The following is a 26692-nucleotide window of genomic DNA, read 5'->3' on the forward strand; positions in this document are numbered from 1 at the left end:
TCACCTGCACACAAAGGTCATACCTCTGATCTTGGCATCACCCACAAATAAGACACCTCCATATTCAAGAAGTATGAAATGCTCTCATCTGATCACATCTATGGTCATTCTACCTCTCTCCACCTTGCAACTCCAAACTCATCACAACCTCGAATGCCTCACCCCCTCAGTTTTTTCCCAGGCCATCATCCCTGCACTAGCTGCACTCTCCCCCCTTCTCTATCTTGATCCCTTGGTGAACTAGGTGAACTCTAAACTGTGCTCTTCTCTTGAGTTTCTTGAGCCCTCCCTTCCCAGGAAAACCGCTGCCTTGAATCACTGCCATCATCCATTGCTTTTGTTCTGTCACACATGCTACTGAGTGAAGCTGGAGAAAATCAGGAAACGATAATGGCTGAGTCCTCTCAATTTTATGCTACTTAACCTCAACTAGGCTCTCTGTGCAGCAAAGCAATCTTTTTATGCCTCTCCAATTATCTCACGATCCCACTCACCACTAAAGTTATTACAAACTCTTCCATCTATCCTCAAATGTCCCACAATTCCCCTTCCTGTACCTTATTAGTTGAGAACCTTGCCCAGAATTTACTAATAATGCTGGGGCCATTTGAGGGAGCTGAAAGCTCCCTCTTCTCCCCTCTTCATCTCCCATCAACTCCATGTCTTCTGCTACTATCTCCTCCTTCACTCCAGTTTCACATAATAAGGCAGCCCTTCTCCTCACCAAGGCAAACCCCTCTACATGCAGAAGGGATCCCATACCATCCTATCATCCAGCAGACTGCCCCTTTTATTATCCCCACATTCACTAATTTTCGGTTCCTCCTTGTCCTCTGGATGCTTCCCTATGGACTACAAGCATACTCATGGGTCCTCCATCCTCAAAGATCCTCATTTGATCATCCATCCCTCAGCTCTCCTGCCTTTTGCAGCTAAACTCCTGGAGAAAGTCATCTGTAATAGGTTCCTCCACTTCTTTTCCTCTCACTGTCTTCTTAACTCTTTGCATTCTGGTTTCTTTAACATTCAACTGAAACTGCTCCCTTTAAAGTCACTAACCATCTCTTAATTGCCAAATGGATTGGCTTTTCTCAGTCTTCATCGATCTGGATCTGTAGCCTTTGACACTGTTGATGTCCCTCTTCTTGTTATTGTCTTCTCTCCTTGTTTACGGGATGCTCTCATTTGGCACAGAAGGAGCTTCAGAACCTCACCTCCTTCTTACCTTTCAGTTTTCTTATGCCTTATACCCCATTCTCCATATATTTTGCAATCCAGTCAAACCAGCCTCCTTTGCTGTTTTGTGAAGAAGAAACTCCATCTCTAGACTCCAGGTATTTTCATCAGCTGTTCCTCATGCCTATAATGTTCTCCTTCCTCATCTCCACCTGCTTGGTCCCCTGGCTTCCTTCAACACCTAGCTAAAATCCTATCTTCTATACCTTGCCTCACTCAGTGAGAACCTGAAAAGACCTTCGCTTAAAAGGCACAAGGTCTCCCACTACATCTTAGTCATTCTCATCGATATCTGGCCACTGGACCCAGATGGCTCTAGAGGAGAAAGTGAGGCTGGTGACTTTGCACAGTCCTCCCTCACTCAAATCAAGTATACCCCAAGTCATGTTATTATCTGCCTTATGTCATAGTCCCCTTCGAAAACGAAGGACAAACCACAACCATACTGACTGATTCAAATTTATATTTATATTTATATATATACATATTCATATTCATATATTATATATATTATATATATTATAATATACAATTACATATAATTATATACAATATTTTATATATATTAATATTATATATAACATATTATATGTTATAATATATAATCATTCCCTAAAAATGAATTGTCAAAGCATATGAACAATTTTTCTTTTCATTTATTTATCTTTAATGTTTTTGTTTTTAATTTCAGTTCCAAATTCTCTGACTCCCCTTAACACCAATTAAGAAAGCAAGCTACGTGATATAAATAAAACACGTGAAGTCATACAAAACACAATTCCACATTAGGCATGTTTTAAAAATAAAGGATGAAAAGCAAGGAACAAAAAGAAAGTGAAAAATGTATGCTTCAGTCTATACTCATTCTTTACCGGTTCTCTGTCTAGAGGTAGATAGCATTTTTCATTATGGGTCCTTTGAAACTGTCTTGGATCAAAGTGTTCATCAGAATAGTTTCAAAGTTGATCAACATTACAATTTTGATGGTACTGTTTAAAATATTTTCCTCCTCCTACTCATTTCAATTTACAACAATGCATAAAAAATCTTCCTAGGTTGTTCAGATACATCCTGCTTACAGCAGAATAACATTTCTTATGGCCCAATAACATTCCTTCAGCCATTCTTTAACTGATGGGCATCCCCTTAATTTTCAATTCTTTGTACAGGCAATTTTCAAAGGAAGAAATTTAACCTATGAGAAACCATATGATAAAATGCTCCATATTACTAATAATTAAATAAATGCCAACTAAAAGAACTCTCAGGTTCCACCTCAAACCCACCCCAATTTGGAAAACAAAAAAGGTTGCAGGGACTGTGGGAAAACATAATGGAGATGTGAACTGTTCTTGTAACTCAGGAAAGTTAGAAGTATACCCCAAAAAACTAAAATATGAATATTTTGAACCAAGAACACTAATACTAGGTTTATTGCAAAAAGAGTCATCATCTATGCAAATTATTTAGAGCACTTCCTTTTATAGTAGCCCTAAACTAGAAATTAAGGACTTAGCCACCTAATAGGGAATGTGTAAACAAACTGTTGCAAAAGAACATTAGGTAATATTATTTTGCCATAAGCAATGGTGAAATGGGCAGTTCGAGAGGAAAATGAGCAATATTTTGATGAGTGAAGTGAGCAGAACTAGAATAATTCACACAACATCAAAGGGAAAAAAGATTTTGAAAGCTATTGGAATTCTAATTATTGCAATGATAAATCTAGAGTTCAGAGGATTGGAGATGAATCACTCCAGCCACCCATGGCTTTTGTGATAGGGGTTATAGATTAAAATCCAGAAAGAAATGCACATCTGGACTTAGTCAATAGAGGAATTTGTCTTTCTGGACTCTGAGTACTTATTGTGATGGTTATGTTATTGTTCTGGTTAGAGACTATTAAGTTGAATTACATAAATTTGAAGTAATTAAATTCAATTCCCTGAAAGTTTTTAAAAATCGGTCTGCAAGAGCCAGTTACATGGGCGGCAGTCCTAGGCGGGAACTGTCCTTTGCCCCTTTTCAGGGGTCTAAGATGGGGGATGCAAACCTGGCCCCCACAAAGACATATTGTTCCTGCACCCAGGTCCCTGAGGGAGGGGTTCCCCAGGGAGAGGCAGGGACCCCTAAAAGGGAGGGTGTGTGCCCTGCTGACAGACTTCAGGATGGTCCCTGCAGGGGCCCATAAAGGACATTGCCCCCCCACCGGGTCACCAAGGTGACCGGCTCAGGAGGGTAAGGAGACGGGGCGTTTTCGGACTCGGCCAAGGGGGGAAGCTGAGGACGCCTCCTTGTGTAACAGGGGTTTGTTTTTCTTGGGGGGGGGGTCGGAGGCTCAGGGGAGACGGGTTGGGGGAAGGGGAAAATAAGGAGGAGAATAGGGGGCTGAGACGGGGTGTGCCCGACGACGTCCAGGGAAGCGGGGCGTCCTTGGAGGCGGGAATAAAAACAGCCGCACAATGACAGGAAAAGTCAGGAAACAAGGGATTGAGGGGGGGGGCTCCGCTCCCCAATGCGCTCTTTGACCCCAGGACCGGAGGGTCCAAGAGAACCACTAGCCGCGCCCCCCAACCCGGACTTAGCCCCGGACACCTGAGAAAGGGGAAGGGGAGGGGGCACCCCACAAGGGCTTTCGGCGGGTCCCACCCCACCCTTACCCAGGCCTGGGCAGGGAGGCCGACCTAGAAGAGTCTGAGGGGCCCAGGAATAAAGTGGGGTACGGGTTGGGGGGGGATGGGCGGTGTGAGGACCTCCAGCAGCAGCCCTACCCCGCCCCCCTCAACTGATAGGCCCCACCTTAGCTGGGCGGGGATTCCACTAACTGCTGTGATGTCACATCCGGAGGCGGGGCTTACCCCAGCCAATGGAGCCCGAGCAGTAACCATGGAGAAGGCGGGGCTAACCCCAGGATGCTGAAGAGGGCGGGCCCTGTGACCTCAGGCAGGGAGTGGGGCTCCCCTTGTGACCCCTGGCTGGGCCAGAGAAGGCCAAGGCCCTGTTTCCCTCAGCCCTCAGGCACGGCCTAGGCTCAGTCAGCCAGGGAGACACCCTAGTTTCTCTCAGGCGGGCCTGGGAGAGAGGGGGCGGAAGACACGCCCCCAGTGACACAACAAGTCCCGGAAACAGACCCTAGTGACCCCAGCGCGTGCAGTGTGAGAAGGGGGGCGGGGTGTCTGTGATTGAAGATCCGGAGGCGGAGCTCAGGCCCAGAGGTGGGCGGGGCCATGCCCCAATCTGCCCCTCCCGGAGGCGGGTCCAGGATGAGAGAAGGGCAGGGGCGGGGGGGCCCAGAGGGAGGGAGGAAGGAGGGGCTACCAAAAGTAGCCTCATGGTAGGTAGGGTATCCCTTGTCTTTCTAAACACCTTCATCAGTCAAAGATAGGGAGGAAAGAGCAAGAATAAACGTGGCATGGGGCCGCAAAACGGGACTGGGAAAAAAGCAACTTTAAAAATGAGAAATTGTGATAATCAGCATAGAGTTCTACCAAACACCTCCTGTGAGTCAAATATGATACTAACTACTGAAGCCAGAGGCAGAAAATTCAGAGAAAGAAAACTACAATAAAGTTTGTCAGAGCTGATAGGGACTATAGAACAGAGACTGTCACAAGTGGAGGGAGCAATAGAACACAGAATATCAGAGGTGACGCAGTGTGAGAACATAGAACATCAATTCTGGAGGGCCCCGAGAAAGCAGAACCCATCAGTTCCTGCAGGGCACTTAGAAAATATAATTTTGATGTCTGGAATGGAGATGGTAAATTAGCTTCCGTAACTACCCATCCTGCCCTGCACCAGGGTTTGCAGGTGGCTCACCACTTCCAAAGGACTCATTCTCTGCTGGAATGGGTGATGGCAACTACTTGGGCAGCCTGGCCAAGTCAGGGGACTTACCCTAGTCCCCTAGCCAATGGCAGAGTTATGCTGATGTACAGCAGGTGATAAGGCAACCGGGTATGAAGAATGCTATATATAGGTAACACCAGAGGTCCTGATGAGATTTTTACAGCGGGCGTGAGAGACATAGTGCTTCAGATGGCGCCCTCTGAGCATTTTGGGCCCTTAGTGGCCATACCAGACCCGTATATGGGATAGCCCATCAATGTGGTGACCCACACTGTTGCAGATCTAGGAGAGGCTTAAAACATATGCAGCAAAAAGGGAGTCTGTACTACAGTCACCAAGGAAAAGAAAGAGAAAGGAGCCCTGAAAGGACCTGTCATGGTTACCCTTAATCAGGTGTGGGCTGACCTGATAGAGGCTGGGGCAGACAAGATTAAGTTAGAGGGGCAGACAAATAAGGTATTGTTGTGATGAGGTCTAGAGGTTAGGGGTGCTGGAGTCCAAAAATCACGACACATGGATCCCTCCTGAAAGAATTCAACCCAAGCCTTCTTTCAGCCAAACACAAGGTTTATTAAAGATCCACCATATTATCCAGACTCTTAGGGAATCTGAACATCTGTGAGCTATTGGCTAAAATGTGAAAATCTGAGCAGTGGCTAGATTATAAGAATCAGAGCATCTCAATAGACACAAGATGGACCTTATATACAGAAAGACTATGGGAGGGATCTAGGAGTGGACAAGTCGTCTATGAGATAATAGAATGCCAGGGACCTGGACCACATGGCCAAGGGAGAGTGGAGCCTAGATAGGATTAAGGGTGGAAAGTGGCCATAGGGAGTTAAGAAAATGGAGGGCTCAGCTAGGTTAAAGGTAACAGAATTGGGAGATCTAGTGTAATCACAATGAAAGGCTAGTTGATGGGATTATAGCCTCAGGGGAACCAGAGATTTGGCCATGTGGGAAAGTCCAGGGTTTTTCCCTCTCGGGGTCTAGCTCCCATCCTCATCAGGTGGAACTGTGGAACGGTTGAAACCTGTACATCGGTTCAGGCCATTGACCAACAAGCTCCCTGAGTTGACAGCCCTAGAGGGTTCAGGACCAAGGTTGAGAGCAGTGTGATTACAGGATTTCATGAAGGGCTCAGCTTGTGCCCAAGGAGCCTCTCAGGAGGAAGACTGGCTTTTTCTCTTCGACTGAGGGGAAGAGCAAGGGATCCATTTTGCAGAACCAAGTAAACTTGCAATTTATTAGTTGCAAAAGAAAATTCAAAGGGTGTTAGCATTGGTGGATGCTGGGGGAGAATGTTTTTTGGTGTATGACAATCCTGAGTGGTTTCCTGGGGAGGGTGCTGTCATAGATGGATGTAGGGGACACTGAATTCAGGTTATGAATGCATCTATTCCACTTGGAATAGGAAGGATGCCCTCTAGAGAATATGAAGTATAATTATTTTCTCAATTACCAAATATATCCTAGATATCTATACACTATAAGGGTTTCTGTGAGTGAGTTTTGCTTGTGTGTCCTTGTGATAAAAGCAGTCGCCAGGAGTTATGTGAAGCATGCACCCGTGCTGCTTCTGACCCCTCGCTGGGTTACTAAGGTGAGCAGTATCATTTTCCAGGAGGACGTAAGGAAATTGGAGAGATTATTTTAGAACTTGAGGTTGGTATAGTTCAGCCAATACACAGCCCTTATAACTCCCCGGTGTGGCCAGTGTGAAAGCCTGATGGCTTGTGGGGTGTGAGTGTAGATTATAGGGAATAGAATATGGTTGGACCTCCCTTTGCCTGTGGAGATACCTTTTGTAACAGTCCTCTTGAACAAATTAAGCCAGGAGGTAGGGGTAGGGACTTATCATTATGTTTTGGATTTGGCAAATGCTTTTTACTCCATCCCTATTGCCCCAGAAAGTCAAGAACAATTTGCCTTTTTGTGGGAAGGGTGCCAATGGGCATTTCAAGTGTTACCCTAGGGCTATTTGCCTAGCCCTACTTTGTGTCATGGCCTCCTGGCAACTGATTTTACTGAATGGCCCAAGCCACAACTGTGAAAATGTATCACTATATTGATGATATCATGTTAACCAGTAACTCTCTTGCAGACTTGGAAGCCACTGCCCCTACCTTGGTGGCTCATCTACATGAGAAAGGATGGATGGTCAATCAAGACAAGGTCCAAGGGCCTGGCTTATCTGTCAAATTCTTGGGTGTTCTTTGGTGGGTAAGCTGAAGGTTGTGCCTTCTGCACTTACTGATAAGATAGAAACCTACCCCACCCCTACAACTGTAAAACAACTGCAGGAACTTTTAGGTTTATTGGAGTATTGGAAGTCATTCATTCCTCACTTGGCTCAGATCTTGAAGCCCCTATATGGGTCTAACACATAAAGGGGGGCAATGGGGCTGAGATGAAGAATGTTCCTGAGCCTTTAGCACTGCCAAGGTGGCCGTCAAGGCTGTGCGGGCTTTAGGTGTCTTTGATCCTTCCCAACCTTGTGAATTGGATGTTCATGTGACCCCAGAGGGATATGGATGGGGATCTCAGCAAAAAAATGGAGAGAACCTGACAATCAGTAGGGTTCTGGTCACAGTTATGGAAGGGAGCAGAGGTGCAGTACTCTCACTCAAGCCTTCTTTCAGCCAAAAACAAGGTTTATTGAAGATTCACCATATTAGGTAGACTCTTAAGGAATCTGAGCATCTGTGGGCTATTGGCTAGATTGTGAAAATCTGCACCTCTTAATGAAGACAAGATGGACCTTATATACAGAAAGACTGTGGGACTGTGGGAGGGATCTAGGAGTGGCCAAGTAGTCTATGAGGTAATAGAATTCCAGGGAAATGGAGCCTAGATAGGACCAAGGGTGAGAAGTGGCTTGGGGCCGTAGGGAGGCAAGACAATGGAGGGCCAGGCTAGGTCAAGGATAACAGAATTGGGGGATTGGGTGTAGCCAAAAAGAGGGGCCAATTGAGGGAATCATGGCTTCAGGGGAGCACCAGAGATCTCCTTGATCAAGTGGGAGAATTCAAGGACAGTCCATAGACAAATGGGGCCCAAATTGGGACAAAGGTGTCACTTTGGGCCCATACCCCATCAATGAGAGAAGGGCAAAGTAATCAGTGGACTGAGTTACGAGCCTTGTGCATTGTAGTGACCCATGAGAAAGACCCTTTAACCATATGTAGATAGTTGGGCTGTATTCCGTGGCCTAACCATGTGGTTTCTATTCTTTCCAGTATTGGGTGAGCAATTGCCCATTGTGGGGTATTGACATGGGGAATGGACTGGTGGTCTTATAGACAGCAAAAGGTTTTAACCATGGATCATGGACCAGGGAATGATGATGCTGATGCATTAGCATGAATATGGTGGCTTGAAGATGCACTGGCCTCAGGTGTGGCATAATGGTTGCATCCTAGATTACAACATGCTGGGCCCCACAACATGTGGGTGGTTGTTAAGCAATGGGGTTTACCCCTGACCTATGTAGATGTTGTATCTAAAGGAGGCTGTGTGGCTTTTTCCAAACAGGACCCCTGGTGCATACCACAGGCAGATGGTGCCATGACACGGGCCTCTGACTCCTGGCAAGGTGGCAAATTGACTATATTGGACCACTCCCCCTTTCACAAAGGAATTGGTGTGTTTTGACATGTGTTGACCCAGCTACTGGACTGTTAGTGGGATTTCCCACCCAGTATGATGATCAAGCCCATACAAAGAGGGGACTGGAGCAATTGTTGACTGCATATGGGAGCCCTGAAGTGGTGGAAAGTGACCAGGCACTCACTTTTCTGGTCACGCTATACAATCCTGGGTGAAAGACCAGGACATAGACTAGTGCTTCCATACAGCCTATGGTCTGCAAGGGGCTGGCATCATAGAACCATACAATGGGCTCCTGAAGCAGACTCTGAAGGTGGAACAAGGAACTATGAAAGAGTGGGCCACTCATATATGGAGCCCTTAATGAATGGCCTCAGTGAGGACAGGTGGCCCCACTAGATGCCCTTTTGCACTATGCTTCCTCCCCAATACAGCTGCAAGTACAGACTAAAGATGAGTTTTTGAAATCAGGTTGGGACAGCAAAACAGTATCCTTTTGCCAGCACCTACTGTGCTGAACCCAGGAGATACAAAGGTGTGGACATGGACATGGAATTTCAAATAGGCCATTGCTGATTGGCTGGCTCTGTTGGCCCCTTGTGGGGCAGGACTACAAGCACGACTTCTTTGTGTGCCATGTGTGATGGCCCTGTGGCCGCCAGCCCTGACAGTGGTATACCTGCGCCCAGAAGAGGGGAAAGCTATTTTTTGGGGACATTTGTACAGACTCTGTAGATTTACCACATACCCCCTGTGGCTCTCCACATTGACCCCTCTCTAACCCCTACTGGGCAAGAGATGAAAGTCTGGTGAACAAACCAGGCCAGAACCCTATTCCAGCAGTGTGTTGTCACAAGATAAATCACTCTCATGTATACTTCCTGATGGTCAGGATTTACCTTTGTTAGTGACTTTGTGCTATTTTTCTTATCATCCTTAAGGTACAGAGAGCCCAACTGCAATTGTTCACTGACTGGTCCCACAGGCTGGCTGGGGTGGCCAATATGTCAGCTTGTTGGGTCTGCACTGAGATCCCAACTAGTATGGCACTTGTGTTGCCATGGAGAATTCATCCATGGAACTCTACTGATCCAGAGGGATGGAAGGATAAGACAATCCATCCCATGAGCCACATTATCAGGGAATAGGTTAACCAAACTTGTCCCCCTTTAGATTACTCAGTATGAGATGGATGGGGTGTACCACTGCCTCTGTGGTAGAGCTGATCGTCCCTGCTGAGAAATGTGTGGAATATACTGACAGGCCAGATACGAGGGGAACGGGATGAACACCTATGCCCCAATGTCACATCATAAAGGTTATCAGCACTGTGAATACAACGAATCCAGAAGACCAATGGTACCAAAACCCAAGTATTAAATTAAAACTAGTGCCCGTGTACTTTGTAGTCCTCTAGCCTCCTCCTGGGCTGTCACTTCTTGTCCTGTTCCTGGCTTGGTACACAGGTGAGCCGGCTCTGATTTCTAGGCACTGGCTCTCCTGTCCCTCTAGGACGTGAGAGGATGTTCAATTCTAGCCCTCCCCTGCTTCCTGCACTGTTAGAGAAAGAAGATAGAAGAGGCAAAGATCTGACACATGCAGCAGTAGTCAAAACAGCCAGTGATCATGTATGCTATTTATCTTCCAATTAGGATCTATCCAACTCTCCCTGGAGTTTCATATTGTCACATATGTTCTGTGTCCAATTACACACAAAGAAGATCTAGTGCTCATGAAATCCTCATCTGCTGGGATAAATGGTGGTGTGTACAGGGGTTTGGTAAGAGGTTAGGAAGTTTGATTTGATGTGAGACCAAATAAAAATGAGTCCTTTCAATCACTGACTGCCCCTGTCACAGCATTGCTCTCGGGGGAGGACATGGGTGTCACCACAGTCTCTGCCCTCTCTCCTGGCCTCACTCCAGTTAAGGAGACCAAACTACATTGGAGTGCGTCCTGGTCCCCAGACAAGTCTCCCCAGGGAACCAAAGGTCTTATGCCTCTTTCATTCTCCAGTGGCCCCATGGAAGGGCTTCTTATAATCTGAGACTTTTGGACTGTGGAAATCAAGTCACCCTAATGCCCAGGGGCTTAAATCCATGAGATGCCAATGCACCAATGAGATGGGCAGTAGTGGCAGCTGCCACAATGTGGGCATTACAAAAACTAATTTGTTGAAGCAGCTTAAGGGATTGGATCAGATCCAGGGATGGCGCCACTCCCATAGTACTGCCCACATCCTAGCTTTCACAGTTGGCCAGGGGGCTGTCTCTAACACAATCTACTCCCCCCCGTTTTGGCACCATCTTAGTGGGTGACACAAGTCCCATGGTGTGTGAAATAGACAGGTGTTGTTATAGGAGTTGCTGAATGCCAGAGTCCTCAGGCAAACCTCTCAGTTCAACAGTCCTATTGGGACATCATGGAAGGACAGTGGCACTTGGAGACTGACCACAGGTGACCTCAGCCTGAAAGAAGAAGTTGATTTGATGGCTCTGGTTGTCCCTGAACTTGTGACTATTAAAGAGGTACTGGTGTCCATGCTCAGAGACTGGTATGTGGTGAATAATTTGGCTCTGCTTTCTTCTCAGGTCCTAGTCAGATAGGAGACTAGGACAGTAGACTAGTGGCCTTCACCTGACCAGGCAACTGGTCTTTTATGGTCCTATGACCTGGCCAGCTTAACTGTCCTGTCAGTTACCCCCAAGGGTGGCATGGACTCTAACTAAATATAAGCTTCCTCCAAAAGTGAAGGCAATCCATTATTTATGACCTCCTGTTGGTATGCCCTAATCAGGAAGCTGAGATCCTATCCTTTAACATATGAATTTACTAATTAAGCTATGATGCTTGGGCCACTAACCCAGACAAAATTCAGGTAACCCTGCCCCTGGACCTCCTTCTGGCTGATGATAATACCCTACTGCAAGTATCTATTAATGACACCAATGCAATGTGTCATCTATGGCCACAAGATGAAGCCAGAGTGCACTTGCTCTTAGGGTGCCAGACCCCAGCACTGAATGGAACCATGTCGAGCTATACCTCATTTGAAAAAAAACAACTCCTTTCTTGATCCTAGACTCTAGTGGAAACTGAAAGGCTGACTGGAGACATTCCAGGTACTCTTTGGCCAAAAATTCCAATCTTTCAATGGGTGCTGACTAGTGCCAAATCCCTTCAGGCAGGTAGAGCCCAAGAATCATCCATCATCAAATGGAAGTGTCATATTCAGAGCTAAGCCAAGCCAGACACAAGGGGAGTTAGCCACCTATTTGAGACCCTTGCTTAGCAATAGGCTGCCACAGAAGCTAGTCTTCATGGACCTCCAGTGAAAGCCCTCTTACAACCCGGGACCCTTGGTTTTCTGAGCTCCCAGAAGCAGGAGGTGCTTGGTTCTCAGATGGTACAGACCTCCTTAAACATGGTCAAACTCATTGGAATGCCACAGCAGTACAGTCAGCTGACAGGTCCATCTACTGTGCCCATGGCACCACCCAGTCCACTCAAGGACAGAACTCCAGATAGCTCTCCTGCTGCTTGAGTCGTCCACCACAAAAGAGATATTTCTCTTCACTCATTCCTGTGCAATAGCTGATGGTCTTGTTGTGTGGTCAGACCAGTGACAGGCTACCAACTGGATGGCAAATTCATCACCTCTTTGGGGAACCTCACTGTATTGAAGTATCTCCTTCAAGCTCAACAGCTGGACACTCTACATGACTCATGTCTGCCCACAAGAAACGACCATTCCCAGAAGAATATACTGGAATAGGCAAGTTGACCAGGACTGTGAAGCTCCAATACTTCTTGTCATTTCCTACTTGGCTGCTTTCCTGGACTTCATGATCTCCAAAACCTCATCATTTCATCACAAAATGAAATCAGTTGGGAAACTTGCACCTCCTCAGCATCTCCTGCCCCTGGGGCTCCTGTCTTCCTCTGGTTGGAAAGGATAGTGGGGTGGATATCTAGGAGCTCCACCCAGATCCTCCAGCATTTAAGGAGGGCACCTAGAGAATTCACCTAATCATTTCCAACCCACTGTTTTCCTGGGCTTCATGATCTCCTAATACTCATCGATCCTTAAGATGAAATCTATTCAGAAACTCTTCATTCTTCACATCATTTCCCACCTCACTGTAGCACTTGAGAGCATGTTTCCCCACCAGGTAACCTCCTCCACAACCTCCTTTTCCATTTCTTTTTATATGTTGTCTTCCCCCATTAGGTTGTGAGTGCCTTGAGGGCAGGGACTGTCTTATGCTTTTCTCTAAGCAGATAAGCACCTGGCACATAGTAGGTGCTGAATGAAAGTTTATTGAATTTTGGTCCATGGTAATGTGAAAACTATGCAGCAGAGGACCCATAAGAGAAGCCTCTATATCACCCATGAGGACTGTGGTGCCCATCCACAAAGACTGTGAAACTTGTCAGCTCCAATGCCACATACAAAAGCCCTTACTAGTAAGACACCAAAAAGGATGTAGCCAGCACCCCCCTGGACAATGGACTCTATAGGACTGGGGCCACAATAAAGAGGTCTCTGGTATACTCTGATGGCTGTCGGCACCTATCAAGGGCATTGGCTGAGGAGGGGTCAGTGCCACACTAACAGCCTGAGCTGGTACTGAGTGTAGACAATGGCACAAGTTTCATGTCAGCAGCCACTCAAACATGAGCAAAACCATAAGATATATCACATGTCTATTTCATGTCCCACCTCACTCATAAGTAGTAAGGACTGTGGAATGATGCAAGAGGCTGCTCAAATCGACCATAAAGACGGTAGGCCCTAAGCAAAGTCTGAAATGCTGAATCAACAGGCTTCCAAGAGCAGTCTTCCACCTCAACAATGCAATGCCAAGAAACAGACAGTTGGTTACCTCTCTCTTTTCTCCTTGGAAACCCTGTGTCAGAGGATGAAAAGGAGGCAAAGAACATATCAAGCCAATACTGGAACTCATAGACCAGATAACAGATGTTTTTGGTTGTATAAATCCACATCCAGACATCACTTTCTTTTTTCCACCACAAGTTGAGAAAATGGGAGTTGCAGCTTCTTTATGGCAGGCTCCACAAATACACGGGTGCCAACAACAACTAAGATGCCTTAAGCCCTTGCAGTCATTTTCTTACAATTGCTCATATGGGAAAGGTGTTGACAGTATTTTCTCTCCCCAAAATCATTCATTTCCCCCCAAGAACCTAAACTGCAACCAGAGGAACTCACAGGGAGCAGAGAGCTAGTTAGGAAATTACTCTGTCCTTGTTCATCCACCCAGAGAGGTGAATGGAGAAATGTAGTGGAAAGATACAGGGAGTGAAAGGTGGATTCCTAAGGAGAAAGTGGCTCAGGGGATAGACAATATACTGTAGCTAATGAAAAAAAAAGAGAGGAGATGTTTATATTAGCAGGACAGGAAGCCACTGGAACCTGTATACCAGAGACAGATGAGGAATTGGGGCAGAGGAGAAGGAGATTATCATTAATTATCCGTTTGATTAACAGATCAATTATACTGATTCATTAATAATGCCTGGGTCCTACTCTTTCTCTTGATGATTTCCTTGATTTCTCTGGTTTGTGACCAGTTCCATTAATTCACCACTGTCCCTTCACTTTACCATGAAGTTAGTATTGAGGATATGAGTACTCCTGGGGCAGCCCTGGTCTGAGGCCTCCAGGGAGCTCTACCACAAAACTAGAATACGTTAGTGAGGCTGACCCAGGTGGTTGCCTCAGCAGGGAACCTTGTGGTATGCTGGGTTTCTGACCCAGGAATACCTGATGGACAGATGCAAGGTTTACCATTTAACTTCACTCAGGGGGGCTCATCTCCACACACATACCCCCAACCCCCACCCTTCTATCAGAGGAATATTTCACCTGCCGTTTATGATTTCTGAGTGAAGAGTCAAACAAGATTTCAGCCCACCACCTGATGACTGGCCAATAAGGCAACTCCCCTGAAGTGGAAAGAGCAGTTTTGGACACAATATTAACCAAAGAACCCTTGGTTCAGATTCATAAAAACCTGGTTACCAAATTGAAACCTCATCAAATAGATGGTAAGTATATATTGATATATTTAAAATACAGTTTTAAATTACTTGTTTGCATAATTCTTTTTCAGTTGTTTTCACATTTAATTTATACTTTGCATGCTTTGGTAAAAGGGAAATGTCTGTGGGATGTGTGTGTAGTATGTCTTGTTTTGCATTTGAAGCATTTGAAAATTATTGGAGCTATTAAACACAGTCATTTAAATTTCTTTAAATAAACATATATGTGAAACAAATGATAGAAATTATCTTTAGCAAGTACGAATTTAATAATTTTTTTAAACTTAAACTCACCAAAAATATGTTATATATTCAACATGTGCAAAGGCCTGGAGACTCAGAGAATAGGAACATAGTTCTTGTCCTATTCCATAGTTCTTGTTAAAAATTAGAAATTTTCATTTAAACAAATTACATGAAGTTTAAGGTTCTTTTATTAATTTGTTTTACATAGGTGTTCAGTTTATGTGGGATTGCTGTTGTGAATCTGTAATACAAAGAAAGAAATCACCAGGCTCAGGATGCATTCTTGCCCACTGTATGGGTCTTGGAAAGACACTACAGGTAAGATACCATAAAAATCCGGGATGAGTCATATATTGTTATCTTATTATCTTGAAATTTAATATGGCACATATTAAACTTCCTAAAACATTTTGTACTTTTTGCTGATTCAGAGTTATGGCTATTCCTTTCTTAATGACCAAGACTTTCACCGGGCGATTATTCTGAGTCCTTACTTGCCCATCTTCATTGATAATGAGCCAAATAGCATCCTGGCTTCCGTAATTATTACCCTATTCAATTCTCATGACCACTGTCTCCAATCTATTTAAAAGAATGTAGATTTTAGATTTTACTCCTCTTGAATCCTATTTTCATTTTGTATATATTTAAAGATTATCATGTGGACATGTCTCTTGCTGTATCCCCTTGAGAATGTAAAGCTTTTGAAAGGTAGGAACTTTTGGTAGGCTTGAGAATACAAAGAAAAGAAAGAGACAGTTCTTGCCCTACAGAGCTCATAGTCTAATGGAAGAAACAATTGAATTAGATAAAAACATGTATTTGGTAAATTTGGGGTAATCTATAGAGAGGATGGTACTAGCTTTAAGAGACTTCAAGGAAGCCAGGAAAGCCAGGGACAGAGATGAAAAGAGAGCATTCACAGTATGGCGAACAACCAGAAAAAATTCCTGGAGAAGAGAAATGAAGTGTGTTGTGGGAGAAAGAACAAGGAAGAGAAGACTGAAAGATGTAGAGGGACCAGGTTATGAAGCTTTTGAATGCCGATCAGAAAATTTTATATTTCATCATCCATAAGATAGGAAACCACTGAAATTTATTGCCAAGAGAAACGACGTGGGTAGACTTGAAGTTTAGGAAAAACACTTAGATAGCTGAGTAGTACTTAGTAAATATTGATAATGATTATGATAATTTATATAAAATAAATGGAAGGTGATTTTGTCTTAAAGGCACTAAAAGCTGAGAAAATCAATGGAGCATATTTCAGGTGCTAGGAACAAACTATAAAGAGACAGGGATGAGATGAAATGTTCATTGAGGAATAAAAGACTGGTTATTTTAGCTAAGTCACAGAGTATGGCAAAGTGAATCATCTTTGTTAAGATAGAAAGGATCAAGGTTATGAAGAACTTTAAAGACAAAGGAATAACATAAACATCTGGGTTTATTTATTTATATAGTCAGAGGGCTATCATTTAGTAAAAATCACTTGGGGAGTCAGTGTGGAGAATGTATTGGAGTGAAGATAGATTTGAAGGAAGAGGGCAATTATGAGACAGTTACAAATTAGAGACGATGAAGCTGCAAAGATTTCTACCCCCCACCCCTGAAACTACCAGTTTTCTGCTTTCCTTCTAACGTTAACTACAGTAGTTTTGTTCAGAAGCTGTTTAAATTTTATGTAATCAAAATTATCCATTGTACTGCCTGTGAATCTCTATATTCATTTGGTCATAAATTTTTCCCCATCCATAAATTTCTCAGGTAAATTTCCTCAGTCTTCATTAATTTGCTTATGATATTACTGTTTGCTGTTTAGTCTTCTCCCCCCCCCCAAATTGTGTCCAACTCTTCATGACCCATTTGGGATTTTTTTGGTTTCCCATTTCCTTTTCCAGCTTATTTTGTAAATAAGGAAGCTGACGCAGAAAGGGTGAAGTGACTTACACAGCTAAGTGTAAGTGTCTGAGGCCAGGTTTGAACTCAGGAAGATGAGTCCTGACCCAGTGCTCTGTGTACTGTGCGCAATTAGCTGCCTTGTGTTTTGGAACATCAACATTCTTTTCCAGGCAGCCCTTCACACTTTCTTCCCTTTCAGTTCCTCTTTGTTTGTTGTCTTCTCTTATTAGAATGTATACTCCTGTAGGCCAAGGACTGTCTTTCTGTTTATATTTCTGGCACTTAGTACATAGTAGGCCTTAGTAAATGCTTGTTAATTGACTAAGAGGGGAAATTAGGGAATTGTTGACTTTAATGCATATTTGGTCATGGTAGGAGAATTTCTGGCATTATTTTCTTTTTTGGTGAGGCAATTGGGGTTAAGTGACTTGCCCAGGGTCACACAGCTTGTAAGTATAAAGTGTCTGCGGTTGGATTTGAACTCAGGAGCTCCTGATTCCAAGGCTGGTGCTCTATCCACTGCGCCACCTAGCTGCCCCACGGCATTACTTTCTTATAGCCATTTATGAGCAGTTTGCATAACTAATATACTGTTTTACCTGTTATCAGAGATAATTTTCCCCTTCTGCCATCTATTTTTTGATGTTTAAATACTTACCTTCCCTTTTTGCTTTCTCTAAAACTCCCTTTAATCCATCCTGTGTTTGTAAACTAAAGTTTATATAAGGTTGTTGAAACTGGATTCATTGATTTTTATATACAGAAAGTGGCTAGAGCATAACAAACAGGTTTTTGTTATATCTATGTGATGTTGATTATTATTGGCAGCAGTCCGTATCAGCAGATCTTTGGAAAACTATTGTGACATGAACATAACTAAGGATGGGGGGAAAAAAGTTAGAAAACATGGGTCAGGGGTAGGAAATGAAAAAGATCAAAGACTGCTACATAATACAGAAGTTTTCTACCTGTTATGGTGGAATCAATAACCTAAACCCTTCTTGCAGCAGGCGATGCTATTTTTTCTTTTTTCTTTCTTTCTTTTTTTGGATAGGCAGTGGGATTAAGTGACTTGCCCAAGGTCACACAGCTAGTAAGTGTCAAGTGTCTGAGGTCATATTTGAACTCAGGTCCTCCTGACTCCTGGGCTGGTGCTCTATCCACTGTGCCACCTAGCTGCCCCTGAGGCTTTTTTTTCTTTAAAAGATACTGAAACTTTGTGAAGACTTCATTGATGCTACAATCAGAGGTCTTAGTTGAATCACTTCCTTTTTTGCCTGAGTAACCAGGCTATTGCTAAGTAATACCTCTTCTTTTTTAAAAATTCTTTAGCAATTTATTAATTTTTAGTTTTCAACATTCACCCCATAAGATTTTGAATTTTAAATTCTCTCTCTCCCTCTCCCCCTCCACCAAGATGATGTGCAATCAGATATAGGCTTGCAAGCTTGTAGAGGCTCTACTTATACATTCATATTAAGCCTATTTTCACATTAGTCATGATGTAAAGAAGACTTAGAACTAAGGGGAGAAACCAGGAGAAAGAAGAAACAAAACAACAAAAGAAAAGGAGAGCAGATAGTCTGCTTCCATCTGCATTCAGACTCCATAGTTCTTTCCCTGGATATGAATAGCATTTTCCACTGTAAGTCTTTTGGAGTTGTCTTAGATCCTTGTATTGCTGTCAAAGTTAGCCATCACATAATGTTACTGTTGCTGTGTATGATGTTCTCCCAGTTCTACTCATTTTACTCAGCATCAGTTCAATATGATATCAGGTTAATATGCACTTTAAAGAAACAAAGTGCATAGAATGGAGGTTTGTGGTTTGATATATAATCCTTGTTTTGTTTTTGCTTGTATTTGTATTCTTTTTTAAAAATTTTATTAATTTATTTTATCAGTAATCACTTCTATATGCTTTTGAGTTTAAAATTTTTCTCCCTCTTCCTCCCTACCACCCTCCCCAAGACAGCACACAATCTGATATAGGCTATACATTTACATTCCTATTAAACGTATGTTCACATTAGCGGTGTAAGTAAAAATTAAAACCAATAGGAGGAACCATCAGAAAGAGGAAACAAAACTCAACAGAAGAGGAAAAAATGGCAATTCAACTTCCATAGTTCTTTCTTTGGATGTGGATAGCATTTTCCATCACGAGGTCTCTGGAGATGTTTTCGATCCTTGTATTGCTGGGAAGGGTTAAGTTTATCAATATTAGTCATCGTGCAACATGGCTGTTCTCTTGGTTCTGCTCATTTCTCTCAGCATCAGACCATACAAGTCTTTCCAGATTTTTCTGAAGTCAGCCTGTTCATCATTTCTTATTCATTGTATTTGTATACCTTGATGACTAATAAACCCATAATATTTTTTTTAAAAAAAGATTAATGAGTTATTTAAAACCTCCCTTGCTAAACTCTTTGAGGAGCTAGGTATCCCCTGGCCCAAAGCCCTTCCATTTGGTTCCCATAAACTCAGTCCCTATGAGATCATAACAGGATACCTGATGCCACTCTCCCCATGGGTGGGAAACATAACAGCCAAAGGCTCCCTCTTATAATTCTGCATTGGATTGGCTCAGAAGATATCAGAAATTTACCATATTCCCATTTTGTTAGAGGAGAAATTAAATGAGTTACAGGAAGAAATAGACAGAAAATTTATACTAATGGGAGAACTCAATCTCCTTCTCTCAGAACTACATAAATTTAACCATAAAATAAACAAGAAAGAAATTAAGGAGATGAATAGAATTTTAGAAAAGTTAGATGTGACCTCTGGAGAAGACTGAATAGGCATAGAAAGGAATATACTATTTTTTTGGCGGTACATGGCACGTACACGAAAATTAACCATGTACTAAAGGCATAAAAACCTCACAATCCAATGCAGAAAAGCAAAACTATTAAATACATCTTTTTCAGATCATGATGCAATAAAATTACAAGTAATAAAGGGCCATGGAAAAATAGACTGAAAATTAATTGGAAACTAAGTAATCTATCCTAAAGAATGAGTGGGTCAAACAACAAATCGTAGAAACAATCAATAACTTCATCCAAGAGAATGACAATAATGAGACAACATATCAAAATTTTTGAGATGCACTGAAAGTGGTTCTTAGAGGAAGTTTTATATCTCTCAATACTTACGTGAATAAAATGGAGAAAGAAGAGATCGATAAGTTGGTCATGCAACTGAAAAAAAAACTAGAAAAACAACAAATTAAAAGTCTCCAATTAAGTACCAAATTGGAAATTTTGAAAACCAAAGGAGAGATTAACAAAATTGAAACTAAGAAAACTATTGAACTAATAAATAAAACTATGAGCTGATTTCATGAAAAAACCAATAAAATAGATAAACCTTTAGTTAATTTGATTAAAAAAGAGAAAAAGAAGAAAGCCAAATAAATTACCAGTATCAAAAAAGAAAAGGGTGAATTCAGAACCAGTGAGGAGGAAATTAAAACAATAACCAGGAACTATTTTTGCCTGTGTGCAAATAAGTTTGACAATCTTCGTGAAGTGGATAGTTACAAAAATATAAATTGCTGGGGCAGCTAGATGGCGCAATAGCTAGAGCACCGGCCCTGTAGTCTGGAGGATATGAATTCAAACGTGGTGTCAAACACATAACACTTACTAGCTGTGTGACCCTGGACAAGTCACCTAACCCCATTGCCTAGCCAATATATATATATATATATATATGTGCACATATGTATATGCACATACATACATATACACACATACGTGTATGCATGTATGTGTATGTATATGTATATTTATATATTTATATATATGTGTATATATATATATATATATGTATATATACATATATAAAAAATACACATACATTGCCAAGATTAATGGAAAAGAAAATAAAATACTTAGCCACATTTCAGAAAAAGAAATTTACAGGGGAATTCTATCAAATTTTTAAAGAATAGCTAATTCCAATACTATATAAAGTATTTGGGAAAAAAGGTGAAGGAGTCCTAGCAAATTCTTTTCAAGTAATGCCTTTTCTAAGTATATCCTCAAGTAGCAGAGACTTGCTAAACTTGATAGTCTGATATTCGTTGTGAGAACTCTCCAACTCTGGTGAGGGAATCTTACTCTTTATCCTGTGTTATGACCTTATTGAAAGAGTTAAAAGCGTTTCACTCAATTTCAGTAATGAATCTAAAACACAGGGGATTGGCCTGAATTAGGTCAAATTCAAAACATGAATACTTTAAGGAAATTAAATTAATTAGAATGTCAATGTATATGTTGAGTACCAAATAATAGCACAAAGAAAATTGATTCTGTTTTATAAATTAGAAATCACGGATGGAAATGGTTTGTGAATCATGTGTGTATATTCTGACCACTAGTTTGTCAGAGTAAGAAAATAATATGTGAAACTGAATCAATTCCACCTTACTTTTTTAAACAAGCTTTTACAAAAAGTCAAGCAGAATAAAGAATGAACTTTCAATGATATTATAACAATTTCTAAAGTAGTTTAAAAATTATGGATTTCAGTTATGTGTATTTCATCCTGTAACTAAGAATGCTTGATTTTTTTTTTAGGTGGTCACTTTTCTTCATACAGTTCTCTTATGTGACAAATTGAACTTTACTACAGCTTTAGTGGTTTGCCCCCTTAATACTGCCCTCAACTGGATAAATGAATTTAAGAAATGGCAAGAGGGATTAGAAGATGACAAAAAACTTAAGGTGCCATAATTTTTTTTTAATTTTTAGATTTTTAAAAACAGTATTTAGCATGTATTTTAAATATATATATTTAATACATAATTTAGGATTTTTAATTGAAGGAAATTGAGTAATATTTTACTGAAACATTTTGGTATTAGTATTCTTTAAGATTAAAAATATCTGTTGATATTTGATATGCATTTTACCAAGGTATCTGAATTAGCAACCATGAAAAGCCCTCAAGATCGAAGTATTTTACTACAAAAATGGCAAGACAGTGGTGGTGTCATGGTCATCGGCTACGAAATGTACCGAAATCTTGTACAAGGACGGAATGTGAAGAGTAAAAAATTAAAAACAGTATTTAATAAAACTCTTGTTGATCCAGGTAAAATAATGTATTTAATACTGAAACTTAAAGTCATATTTCGATTTTATATTTTTGCTAATATTTATTGAACATCCAAAGTAGTGTTGGAGAGGAAAGGAAAGGTATAGAAAAGGAAAATTATAAATTTTGAATTGGATAGAACATCAGAAGTCATCTGTGTCAGCACTCATGTTAGAGATATGGACTATAGCACTTAAGAATAAGAATTAATTTTGCAAAGTGCTTTTTTTCTCATTTAGCTTTCTCAGCAAACTTTTGAGATAGGTGTAATTATTATCTCTATTTAATAATTAAGAAAACCGAGTCTGAGAGAAGTCAAGTGACTTACCCAGGGCCATGGAACTGAGGCAGGATTGAAAGCCAGTTCTTCCTTCATCCAAGTTCAGCACTCTATGCACTATACCACATAGGCTTAAGACACTTTTTATTTTCATTCTTTCTGTTTATTTCTATTATATGCCAGGTGTAGGGAGAGGTGCTCAGAATATAAAGCTACATATATATTAACATATATATAGTTTCTGCTTTAAGGGCTTTTATCCTAATTTACATATTATTGCTATTTTATTCTAATTTACATATTTATCATTTAAATAGATAAATAAGTTCCAGAGGTTAATATTTTCTTTGAGATTCAGAGTCACAACCTGTGCTTTAGGAAAGTCCCTTTGACAAATTTGTGGAGGATACATTGTAATACTAAGAGATTTGTGGCTGGAAAACCAATTAGAAACTATTAGTATAGTTCAGAGAAAAATCAGCAGGAATGACTTTGTCCTCACTTGAAAGAAGAAGTTCAGAGAAAAGGAAAACTGTCATTTGTTGGCATAGGTATGAAATAAAACTGGTCTTCACTTGATAACTAAGCAGGTGATATGAAAAGGTCTCACAAAATATCAATACAAACATGGAAAGTGTTTGTAATTAATAATAAAATTTGTGAAAAATAGTTTAAAAAGTCAGTGGTGGTGATGCTATGTAAATTCATACACTTTATACTAATAGTATATGTGTAAATTGGTCCAGCAGTTCAGGAACATAATTTGGAATTGTGTACAATAGAAAGGTTTCTGAATTTTTAATGCTGCTTGACCCAGTTATGTGCTCCCAAGGAAGTCAGAGACAGAAAGAAAAACATACATTCCACAATATTAATATCAACACCTGTTGTATTGGGGGGAGGGGGAAGACAGCAAAAAAAAAAAAAGCCATTGGTTAATATTTGGAGACTGTTTCAGCCAGTTGTGATTTTTGAATGAATTGGAATATTTTACAATAATTTATATTTTTACAATAATTGATGTATAAATATATACTATATTTTACAATATAAAAAAAATTGAAGAATTCAGAGAATGGAACAGATGGTATGCCAACCAATTGGCAAAGTAAATAGAACCAGTAAAATAATCTGTCCATTGCTATAAATAAGTAAATGCAAAGTGCAATGACAGATACTGATTCAAGTGGACAAATGATGAGACAGGCACATATCCTTCCTCTATGTAGAGAGGTGGGGATTAAGGAAAAGAATACTCATATGATAGATGACTTTGCAATTTTTTTCTGTTTTCAGGCATGATTTTTTTGTGGATGATTGAATAGATCAGAAAATGTGGTACAAAAATTAAAAGATACCTTTAAAAAATGAAACAACAAACTTTAAATGACATGTTCTTGGTTAGATAATGCATAAGCCTTAGTTAAGATATTCTTACTTTTAATCCATTGATATTTCTGCTCATTTGGCAAATGTGGCTCTCTAGCATAGCTTTTCAATATTTAAGCATTGCTCCATTGTGCAGTTGATCTTAGATAAGCATTAGTTGATACAAATTTTGTGAGAGTTAAATAATAGTAAAAAATTTTTTGGTAGGCCCGGATTTTGTTGTGTGTGATGAAGGTCATATACTAAAAAATGAAGCTTCAGCTGTATCCAAAGCTATGAATTTGATTCGTTCAAAAAGACGAATTATTTTAACAGGAACACCTCTACAAAATAATCTAATTGAATGTAAGTTACTGTCCTCTTTTGAGTTATTTTGAGCTATTTTTTCAGCATGGATATGATTTATGTTCCTAATCTCTTTACCTACAGTCTTTTTAGAATTTTTTTCTTTTATTTATTAACTTGTCTGAATTATTTCAATTATTATAACATTTATTTCTGTTAAAATTTGTCTTAAATTATGTCTTTGTGTTTTAAAAATATTACTAAAGTTTTACTTATCATTAAATTTTCTGAACTATTTCTAAAAAATGTGCTTACCAACATCTTCAAATATAGTTGGATTGTTAAATAATTATTTGGCAAGTGCTAATTGAATTATCACATTTCATCAGATCTCATTTATTTAAAAAAACTTTGTTCATCATTATTGCATTAATGATATAAAATTGGTTGAATAAAATGTGATATATTTGCAATGACAATTTATTTTTCTTCTCTTAGATCACTGTATGGTTAATTTTGTCAAAGAGAATCTTCTTGGTTCTGTTACGGAATTTAGGAATCGATTCATAAATCCAATTCAAAATGGCCAGTGTGCAGATTCCACCACGACAAATGTTCAAGTAATGAAAAAGCGTGCCCATATTCTCTATGAAATGTTAGCTGGCTGTGTTCAGGTAGATGTAAAATATATATTCATCTATACTCAGTCAGTTTTAGTTGAAAAATCTGTAATTTTGCTTGAAACCTCTTCATGATATGTTGTTACATTTGAAGTATAAAGTAAGAAAGGCAAAGGTCCAAGCATGATCAATTTATTAGACTAGCAGTAACCAGTGAGTTGAATCAGTTGCTTTTCTCAGTGACAAAGACCCCAAGGTAATTAGTTAGTTTTGGGAAATTCAAGAGAACAAAGGACATAGTTGGATAGGTAAGGAAAGACAGTTAGGGTAGATAGTCATAGGTGTTGGGACAGCATGATTGGTTACATCAAGGAAACTGGTGCTAGTAACTCCTCTCAGCATATTGTAGACATTGTGAGTGGACCTGAATTAGCAGATTCTCCAGAAAGCTTTGTTAGGAAGATAATGGTTTTCCTTGGTGGTGCAGAGACACTTCAGGGGCACTGTATCTCTTAGAACTTCCTTCAAGACAACTTGGTTCGAGATAACACCTGACGTTTTAGTATTTTCCTAGTGTTTCCCATTAATTGTAACTTTAATCTGAGAGGGAAAGTTGAGTTCTCAGGCTCAATTCAAGGACAAAGAAAGGTGGCTAGATAGTCTAATTGATAAATGAATAATAATCTCTTATACAATATATCCTACTTTTGGTTGGAGAAAAGTTATTTTTACCAAAATTTTTGGCACTGTCAGATTGTTAAACATTAGAAACTGACAAGTTTTTTTGTGTTTATCAGTAGAAAGACATTAAAGAATAGGCATTGCCATCTGTTTTCCTGTTGCACCCTAAGGACTGTGGGACTTTTCAATCTGACTTGGAACTGAAGTCTTACACATACATATATATATATATATTATATATATATATATATATATATATATATTATACATATGTAATATCTATTTGTATCCCTAGTGCTTTGCACATTTGGCAAGTATTTAACAAATATGTCCATTCATTCAATTATTCATCACCTTGAACCTGTAAACTTCAAGGAGTTCAAACACCATCTGTCCTGCCCAAGCAACCCAGGGGTGAGAACAGAAGTGGAAAAGGACACAGAAGACCATGTAGCTCTCTGAATTTTGATCAAGGAGCTGGATGGATGAAGGGAGGAATAAAAAACTAGGCTTCTTAGCCACCCAGTACCCTGATCCAGGACAGCCTGCTACATCTAAGAGTAGACACACCAAGTGAAAGAGAAGCAACATCAGATAGTCAAGTTAACAAGCATTTATTAAGCACTTTCCATGTGTCAGGTATTGTATTGGGAGACACATAGCCACCATCCCAAAATCAAGAAATTGCCATTCTAACAAGGAAACTATATTTGAGATATATAACAATGTAAAAAAGGGAATAATTTCAAAAAGGAAGGTATTAGTAGTGGGGGATGGAGAGCGAAGGAGGAGAGACCAGGAAAGGCTTCAGGTAGTAGATGGAATTTGAGGTAAGACTTAAAATTAAGTCAAAATTTTATTTATATGTTTGTAAATATCCATGTACTGCATTTAAGTTGTCAGTTGTGTTAGTATTTATCAGTCAGACTTTTCCTGACCCCATAGAATATGGCCCTTCTGTCATCCATTATCTCTCAAACTCTATCCAAGTTTATGTTCGTTGTTTGCATGGCACTATTCTAACCAGCTTCAGTATTTGCCTTCCAGTGAATAGCCAGAATTAGTTAATTTAAGTGTTGAATGATTTGGTTTCCTTGTTGTCCAAGGGACTCTGGAAAGTCTTCTCCAGTACCAAAATCTGAAAGTGTTGATTTTGTGGAGCACAGCTTTCTTTATAGTTCCAATTCTCACATTGCTCCTGGAAAAACCATAGTTTTCACTATATGGAAGGGTCAGCAGGGTAATGCCTCTGCTTTTCAGCCTGCTGCCTAGATGTGCCTTTCTTTCCAAGGAGCAGTCTCTTTTAATTTCATGGCTGATGTCACCATGTGCAGAGATTTGAGCCCAAGACCATAAATCTGACACTACTTCCATTTATTCTCCCTCTATTTGTCAGGAAGTGATGGCCAAGCAATCA

Source organism: Phascolarctos cinereus, unplaced genomic scaffold, assembly GCF_003287225.1.
Source record: "Phascolarctos cinereus isolate Bilbo 61053 unplaced genomic scaffold, phaCin_HiC Scaffold_8;HRSCAF=390, whole genome shotgun sequence".
NCBI classification, from domain to species: Eukaryota; Metazoa; Chordata; class Mammalia; order Diprotodontia; family Phascolarctidae; genus Phascolarctos; species Phascolarctos cinereus.